Raw genomic sequence first — 9,114 nt, 5'->3', positions numbered from 1 at the left:
TGTCATAAAGTGTCTAATTGCATCCAGTTCACCAAAGATGAAAGTGTTTTTTTCTCCCCTATAGTCATCCTACAGCACATCTTTATTTATTGACAGTGTTTGGTGAAAATGTACCGTTCGATCTTTCCAACTCGGTGGGACTTTTTAATAACTTGTTTCACACAGGAAGCATCGTCTCAATAGACAAACCCTTCCAATGTATCAGTGTGAGGATGAGACGTTGTTATGGAATGTTTTTATATTTAATTTCCTTGAGTCTGGATTTGTATTTCTCAATATCTTCCCAACGTTAATTGTGAAAGAAGGTGCATGGAAATTAACTGTGGTACTTTGTGTGTGTGTGTGTATGTGTGTGTGTGTGTACATGTCTGGCTTTTATGGCAGTTGATTGCAAGTAGGAATTTAGGTCAGGTTTAGTTTATGTTGGTCAAGAATGTACTAATAATCAGCCTCATATGCACGCCTGAACAAACATATGTGTAAAGATTCTTGTTTATATGCACTTGTTGGGACATAAACATGATTGTTTACCAACTCGTGGGGACGCGAGTCAACATGTGGACAAAAAATCAAGTCCACAGAAGGGAAATCAGACCTGAATAACTTTTGAATAAGAAGTGGCTCAGTATAGAGTAATTTGCAAGAAAATAATCTAGTCTGTTGTTTTGTAGCCAGGAAGGTGTGGGGGGGGGGGGGGGGGGGGGGGGATTTTGAAATAGAATAATCAGCGTATAATGGAGTTGTGAGTGGGTGTAGTAACAGCCCAAAATTCTCTGTGCATGGATAACAAATGCATGTCTAACCGAGGAAGCGTAACAGCCAGCCTGAAAGATAAAAGAGAATCAGGAAGTAGAAGGACATGAAGTGATACTCACTGGAGGCTGCAGCTCAACTCGCTGCCTTTCTCCGCCTTTCTGTTTATTTTTGTCATCATCCTATTTTACATGTTACTCTACATGTTCAGGAAGAAGTAGATAGCACAGTCTATCTATCGACACTGATTTCACATAATGCACATTTTAAGGGGAAGAATAGATGAAACAGAAGAAACAGGGAGAAGCTTTGAACTCATTTGAGATGATAAATCAGACTAAATTCCCCTGAGGCACCAGCAGGGAATATTGTCCTTCTCAGCAAGATCCTTTTGGCCCGAATGGAATTTGTAGGAAATACCACGGAAAACAAAGACCTTTACTTGGACCTTTAGGGCCACCTCTGCAGACAAGAAAGCACAAAACCGATAAGATAGTCCTCCATCAGGGTAAATGAGCTGTACGATGCATTTAACTTTGGCCCACAAACAATAAAGTCCAAATAAGCTCATGGTGTCTTACAGGAAAGTGTTTCCCTCAAAGTGCAAACCCTTTCCTCTTCGCTATGACTTTTCTGTTTGTCAGGACATGCCACCATGGCAACTAGTCACCGGTGCTATAACAGGCCGCAAGAAAGGTTATCTGACAAGTTCTGGAAACAAAACTAAAACTATCAAGAAAGGAAGGTTGCCGTACGATTCCCAGCATCTGACTGCGTCATGGTGAATCAGCAATTATTGATTGAGTCTAATAAGCCACAAAACTGTTTCAATAATCTTATCCACTGCAGCCTGCATCTGTCCTGACAGTCTGGAAACACACACCAAACATCATCAATGTGGAAAATGGTTCTTTTTGTCGCAGTTTAAGTAAATATTGTATACACGTTGTTGTTGTTATTGTTTTTTTTAAAGAGATAACTCAGACTGGATCACTTTCTCCCCTCTGTCAGTGTCGCATTTCTAATAAACATGTTGAACTCCTGGATGTTGTGTTTGTGCAGGTGGAGGAACAACAACGTGTCCAGACAGTCCTGTTCCACTCCCTGCTTCAAACTCCTTTATCTGAAGCTTGATTAAGAAGCTTAACAGCCTGAGCTGGTCATACCGGCTCTTTATTGAGTGACCTTGTTTAGTTAACAAAGCGATTTAAGAGACAAGTTTACACACGGATGAACTGATGAACCAGGTGACTGATCTCCTCATGTAAACATATATCACACAGTAAATCCACTCCAAACTGTTCTCTGGCGCTTGGTGTTTAACGGCTCATTCCTTAAGGCTCATGGTGCAATGATCTCCCCTTTGAAACGACTTAAACCTTATGAAGGACTTTACTTTACGGCACAAACTCATCAATGAAAAAGAGCGGAAGTGCAAAGCAACCCTTGATTGTTTAGAGTTGCAAAACCCGACGTGTCTCAGTGCTACTTTAAAGCATTTTGAAGGTACCGTGAGTGGGAAGGTCCTCGTTGCTGCGGCGCTGACAGCAAAAGCTTGACATTTGCTGGAGACGCTGGTGTGCGCCTTAAAGTTTTCATCAAAGCCGTCAGTTGGAGCACGCGTGCAGCGAAGGAGAGGAGTTGAGGTGAGCCAGATTAATTTGTTGGATTTGCTTTGTGTTCCTCCGACATGAGCTTTTTTTGTGCGTTTTGAATCGGAATGCTCAGGAGCACATGCTTTGGTTCTGTGCTCTTAGTTAACATAACATTAGTGACTACTGACATCGTACAGTGTGTGTGTGTGTGTGTGTGTGTTTGTGTGTGTGTGTGTACACATATGAGGGAAAAGAAAATCCAGGCCACATCCCCTGGAGAGGCAGACTCATATCCAATGCACTTTATGAAAGAAAGCTGTCCCCTCTGTCAGATCTCTCTATCTTCCCTCTCGCCGTGCCTTCATCTCTCTCTCCTCTTTATATTCATCTCTTTCTTTTCCCTCACATCCACTCGCCCCTCCAGCTCATGTGCCTGTGTTTCATTTATCTGCCTCTCCGTATCTTTTCCCAGAATCTATCAGGATTTCACTTTGAACCGGCTTCCTCCTCTCGCACATACATGTCGAGGGCGTCCGTGATGAAACCTCGAAAGCTGCACGTTGACGTCCGGACTTGTGATTTATCTTTTTCAGATGAATAAATTCAGTCCGATTTCTCCTGAAATATTTTCAAAGGATCCGGCTGACGAGTCAATCAGATGTGGTGATAACCTGTGAACCTCATGAAATCGAAATAAAGAGAATGACGAATGAAATCGTTTTCATGGCTTCCAGTAGCAACCTGTGACACAATCCTGCGTTGTTTCGTGTCTGTGGCATTACGAAATCACGTCGACGGTTTCGGCAGCTTGCTTAACTTGGACACTTCAAACACGGGAACGTCCCTTTCATTCGCTATCAGCGGCTCCCATCGTCAGCCGACCCCGCGCTCATGGTGTTACCGTGGTGACGGGGGGCCGCTGGTCGATCGCTGGTCTGGCGCCAGATAGGAAGCAGTTGACCACTTGTGCAGGAAAGAGAGGAAGTGGACAATAAAGGCAACCCTGAATGTCAGACAAGAAAAGAGGAGTGTGAATGTGGGGATACATCATGTGTGTCGGTAAATGTGTACATCGTAGAGAATGAGTGTGTCGACTATTGTTTTCAGTGGAGCCATGTCCAGATGAAATGAGGATAAACAACTTTTCTCTTTGCACTGCATCACATTTATTTTACTGATTTAAGCTATCGCATTTCAATATATCCTAGTCAATCAAAGGTAATGTAATATTAATGTACAGTGCAGTACATACCAGGGACAACAGGGTTTCTTTCAAAGTGTGAATGTGCCCAGTATCTCTTACAGTACTCAGGTCCCACCAGATTTCCTCATGTTTTCACATTGTTGAATATTGGAGGCAATGGGGGTTCGTATGCATCGACAATAAAGGCAGAAGTCTTTTTTTGTGTGTCTCACCCGGAGCTCTCTATTAAACCATATTTGAATTTCTTTATTTATGTTATCATACTTCATTTATCTGCTTGGAAAAATTTATTTTTCCCCCACATTTCCCCCGGTGATGCCGCCCACGGCATCCGTGGAGCTGACGGGGTCAAGGGTCATGGTCAGCGACCAACAGTGGTGATTTGTTTGCTGAGGGGATCAAACCTGTGAATTTTCAATCCCAGGTCCGCCTCTCCAGGTGCTCGGCCACCGCAGCCCATAAATATAACCTTATAATCTCTGCAGAAGCCATGAAAAACAAAAAAAAAGTGTATCAAGTGTTATGACACCCCACATTATGATACCCCACCTCACCAAACCAATTGGTTTTACATGTGTCTGTACAAGTGTGTAAATATTTATTTTTGTTTTATCGAGCATTCATCAAAAATGTATTCAGCCATCGTAAAGTGGCAAACGTGTTGATTTAAGAAATACTCATTTGACTTCTTCAATGATGATCTGATATATGACAGTGAATTTACAAGTCTTATCGCTGCATTAATGTCGATCACATTCTACCACACGGAGTAAATATAACCAAAACCCAGAGCACAGATCAGACAAAGGGAAATGATTGGCATGCCATGAGCTGCCTGAGAGACAAAAGGCAGAAACAAAGCGTGTCTGTAAATAGTGCTGCGGCGCGTCTGAGCGCTCCCCGTGGCTCCTGCAGACTTCCTTATCTGAGAGGCATCGGGCTCGAGCCCCCCTCTGAAGTCAACGCTTCCCATTGTTCCTGGAAACACTGGAATTTCATGGCTGGTACAATGGGAGTGACAGTGTGGGGACACGGAGCGCTGTGCAGGCCTAACATGCACTTATATGGTAGAAAAAAGCCCCACAGCAGGGTAGATATTGAGCACTCAATGACACTGTGGTGTTGATTCCTATTCACGCTGATATAGCTCTAAAAATGACCATCAAATAAATACGACATCATGTGAAAAAGAAACTGATGACAAAGAATACGTCGACATACATATCCATGACAAAACAGTGAGGTCGCGGCTGTTATTGTTTTTTTTCCTCATTTATGAAATTTATGATTTCCATTTCAATCTATGATGGAAAAAAAAAAGATTATTATGGAAACTGAGCGACTTTCTGTGAACAGAGAAGAAGTAACTGTATGACTATTTTAAAATATATTTTCCAATAGTAAGTCATAATTTAAGTACATTTTTGCACATGATACATTAAAGGTACAACAATTGTGTTCAATACAAAATGTTTAAAGAAATGAATTTAGAAAATGGTCCCCTTTTTTGTTGAGTTTCTTGACATGGAGAAGGTTAAAGTATGTGTGTTTTTGGTCACTTTGATTATTTTCAACACATTTCTTCTCGTATATTGGGACAGAATTTGTATATGTGCACATATTTATAAAGACACTGTGATTGAAATTTGTAATTTTTTGATTACTGCTCATTATAATTTGGCAATCTAAAAAAAACCAAAAAGACTTTTATGATGATTTTTAAAAAGAGGACACCACAGGGCGAATATCTCCCTCCGTGCTACTTTTCAGACTTAATTTTAACTCTCGCTCTAAAGACACTTTTCCAGCTGAGTGAGAAACTTTACAGTTCATGTGAACTTACCACAATGAGGTTGTGATTTATTTATTTATTTCTTTAAATGTCAGTGTGCTGGTGTGAAAATAGTGATTTGGTTCTGTGTTTATACAGGAGGAACCCAGCAGGCTGAATGTCATGTCTCATGTATTGCAAACAAACTAATTTATGCTGCGGCAGATGGAGTGGTGCAGCTGAGGTGGACTTTATGCAGATCAGGCAACCAAGTGAAATTTCATCGTCTACTCTATTCTATTTGAGTCTCCAAAAACCCTACTATATATTGTCACGGTATGTTTATGATCTGCCTTTAGAAAGACGAGTCCGGTAATATATACAGAGTTTGTGAATCTGTGCCTGTTTCCCGTTAGCAGGAGCCGTCCTGGACTCTCCACTCGACTCATTAGGAATCAGTCTGCTGCCCTCAGAGGAGAGCAGAGGAGCCGGTGTGCTCAGGCATTAATAAGGCTGACTCCGCTGCTGATGCAGACTCGTCTTATAACATTTCTACGCTTCGGTCAAGAAAATGCCCCCAAAAATGTTTTAACCACATGCACTGAAATTCAAGGTTTAATAACCCCTGTGTGTTAACTGACTCAAAATTGAGTTTCCATGTGCAGTCAACAAGTGTGTGTGTGTGTGTGTGTGTGTGTGTGTGTGTGTGTGTGTGTGTGTGTGTGTGTGTGTGTGTGTGTGTGTGTGTGTGTGTGTGTGTGTGTGTGTGTGTGTGTGTGTGTGTGTGTGTGTGTGTGAGTGTGTGTGTGTGTGTGTGTGTGTGTGCGTGTGCGTGTCTTTCTTCCCGCATGTTTATTGTTTTGAGAGCGATATGATAACTTGGCCTTTCAACTGTGTCCTCTGAGAGATACGAGTCAGATGCCGGTGTGTATCAGCAGGTAACATGTCTGCGTGTCTCCTGGCTTATTCCTGCCAATCATTCAACTGAAGGCTGCATTTCTGAAAAGGTCACAAGGCGTTTGCTGAACAGGCAACCAGACACAGAGACGAATATTTTAAATATTTATTGAGATTGAAAAAACAGAAAGGGGAGGATGCATTAATAGATGGATAAATAGATCCAGGTGCTCCGAGTTCCATTCTTGCCTATATGTGCCTCATAACATGACACAAAAAAAAAAGTAATTACAAAGCACTTAATCAGTGAAGTCGCATGAAAACTCGTTGCTCTACATTCTCGGTTGTCCACAGCAAGACGAGGACTGAATGTTCTCTCAGGTTTACACCCACACCTGCCCAGCTCAGGTATGTCGCACCAGCGCTTGGCAGCCAATCTCTGCCTTTCGTCGGTCGCTGAGAAAAATATACTCATGTGATTCGTCCAGGATCACTGCGAGCGAAGTAAACAGAAGGAGCGGTCAAGTGACAGGGAAGGGTGGCGTAAGTTTCACATGGCTGAATGTGGTGCAGAGGGCCTGAACTGTGTGGACATCAAACCACATGCCTCTGAATTCCTTTACATGCTTGGCTGATTACTGTAAGTTCAATCAAGCTATTTGGAAACAGTATTTGAAGTATATGCTCGTATTGTTCTCAGTGGAACAAATTTAACTATTGACAAAAATATGATGCAGTTGAGATAAGCTGCAAACATACAAACAGATCTTACCATAGAGAAACGTTGATGCTTTTAGGGCCACAAATGCATCACACAGTTTGCACTGTGGATTCAGGATAATGTTCATTGTTGCAGACAGGTGGATTGACTTTCTTCAAAAGGAATGAGGCGCTGCTCGTCCAGTAAGCAGGAGTCAAGTGAAATAGTGATGGTAAGCCACGTACTTTGGCTAAAACGGAGGCGGCATTTACACGACTTTCAAGAGAAAACGGCCAACCGTTGTTTGTGTTTTGGGGTGTCTGTTTACGTAACGACGCTGCCGAGAGCCACTGAAAATGCAAGTTTTTCAATCTGTAACTTTACTAAAATGCGGCTATGAGTACTCCAACTTCTTCATCTGTCCATAAGAATGTCTGTGTACTTTTCGATGTTAACGTCTATAACGTATATTGTTCTCCGCCTGCATTTGTACGGCTTTAGTACAAAAACAAACAACAGCACCCACTTGTGGCCCGACAGGACAACGACATCGTTTTCAGCATTTGTGCCGTTTCTGTGTAAACGGACATCGTTTCCAAACTCTTAAGTTTTCTGAAACGAAATTATGCATTTTCACTCGAAACTTTGTCACGTAAACGGGCAGTACGAGCAGAAAGGAAGAGACAGAAGCTTTTCAGTGTTTTCATATAGAGCAAAGGTAATCCAGAACGAGCTCACTGAAACTCCAGATATCGTAACTACTAATTTCATAACAGCGTGCTTCAAATGCTCACTCACAAACAAAATACTGAACATTTCTCCTTCAACCCAGTCTTGTGACTAACCTTCACAATGTGCAGACTTCTCTGACACAGGTATGTGTCACAAGTACCTCGGATATGTAACAGATCTTTATCTCAGCAGGACTGACACACAAAAGCATTTATTGTATTCCATTTTTTGCACGTAACATTATTGCTTTTTGAATATCTGCACCGTTTGGTTTATTATGATAATCTTTACCATCTTCACAGGCATAGGCATATCAAATCTTTCACCTATCAAATAGCACCTATTATCTGTGCCAAGAATCCCCGTTAAAAAGTACAGTTTCGTGTGTCTGAATAATTCAACACTTTCCCCTCTATCAGACTGTCACAAATATAAACCGTCTGAAAAAGGTTTTGAAATTCAGTTACTAATCATAAATACATAATCAGTTTCCAGTGCTAGATAAATTGGTTCTACATGCACATAAGTCAGGCCACTGAGCGAGGATGTGACGTTTGAAGGATGTTTGATTTAAACGTGTCAACGAATTAGAACTTTTCCATTTTGTTCAGAAATGCGGAGCCACACCACAGGCGTGAGCGCCGCACAAGTCGCGTCACTAGAATCCTCGCTCCTGGTAGGCATACGGTCACGCCAAATCAAACATTAGGCAAAATAAGTCCCAAGTTAGGGACACGCTCACGGCAGTTGGCGCCCGTGTTTTAGCTGACTGAGGTTAGTGACGGGAGTGGAACTCTCAGCCAGTGTAATCGGTTCCCTCCATTGGTTCCCTCTGTCTCCTCAGCTCAGCACTGCAGCGCCGGCAGTCCCTCTGGGGGTTTCATGGCTACACTTTTTCCCACACATTGCTGTACAGTGGTAGACAAACATCACACACACACACACACACACACACACACACACACTGAAGCCACCACAATCATTGGCCCGTGAAGGTGTGTTTACACACTCCGCTGTATTCTCACAACCCTCCCATCATTTGCATGGAGCATCACATCACTTCTAACTCCCCCGCAACACACACACACGCGCGCGCGCACGCACGCACGCACGCACGCACGCACGCACGCACGCACGCACGCACGCACGCACACACACACACAGGAGCATCGACAGCAGGCACGTGGCTGAGTGTGGGGAGCTCATTAAGCGAAGATAAATTCTGTAAGCTTGACTTTAGGCCCTGAAAGAGGCTTAAAGTAAACTACTCCTTAATAAGTAAGTACAACAAAAACAGACACATGCACACACATACACACACTGCTAAAATATTGTTTATCACCTTTTTTTTAGTCAAATGTGGGTGTCAAAATGAATAGATGTTGTTTATTCAGTCACAAAAGTCAACATTTGTTGATAGATCGCACTCATTCTCGATCTGGCACGCTCTGGTTGGTTGTTA

Source organism: Lipophrys pholis (genome assembly GCF_963383615.2).
Source record: "Lipophrys pholis genome assembly, chromosome: 21".
Taxonomy (NCBI): Eukaryota; Metazoa; Chordata; class Actinopteri; order Blenniiformes; family Blenniidae; genus Lipophrys; species Lipophrys pholis.
The sequence above is the reverse complement of the archived record's forward strand: the minus strand, read 5'-3'. Positions refer to the sequence as shown.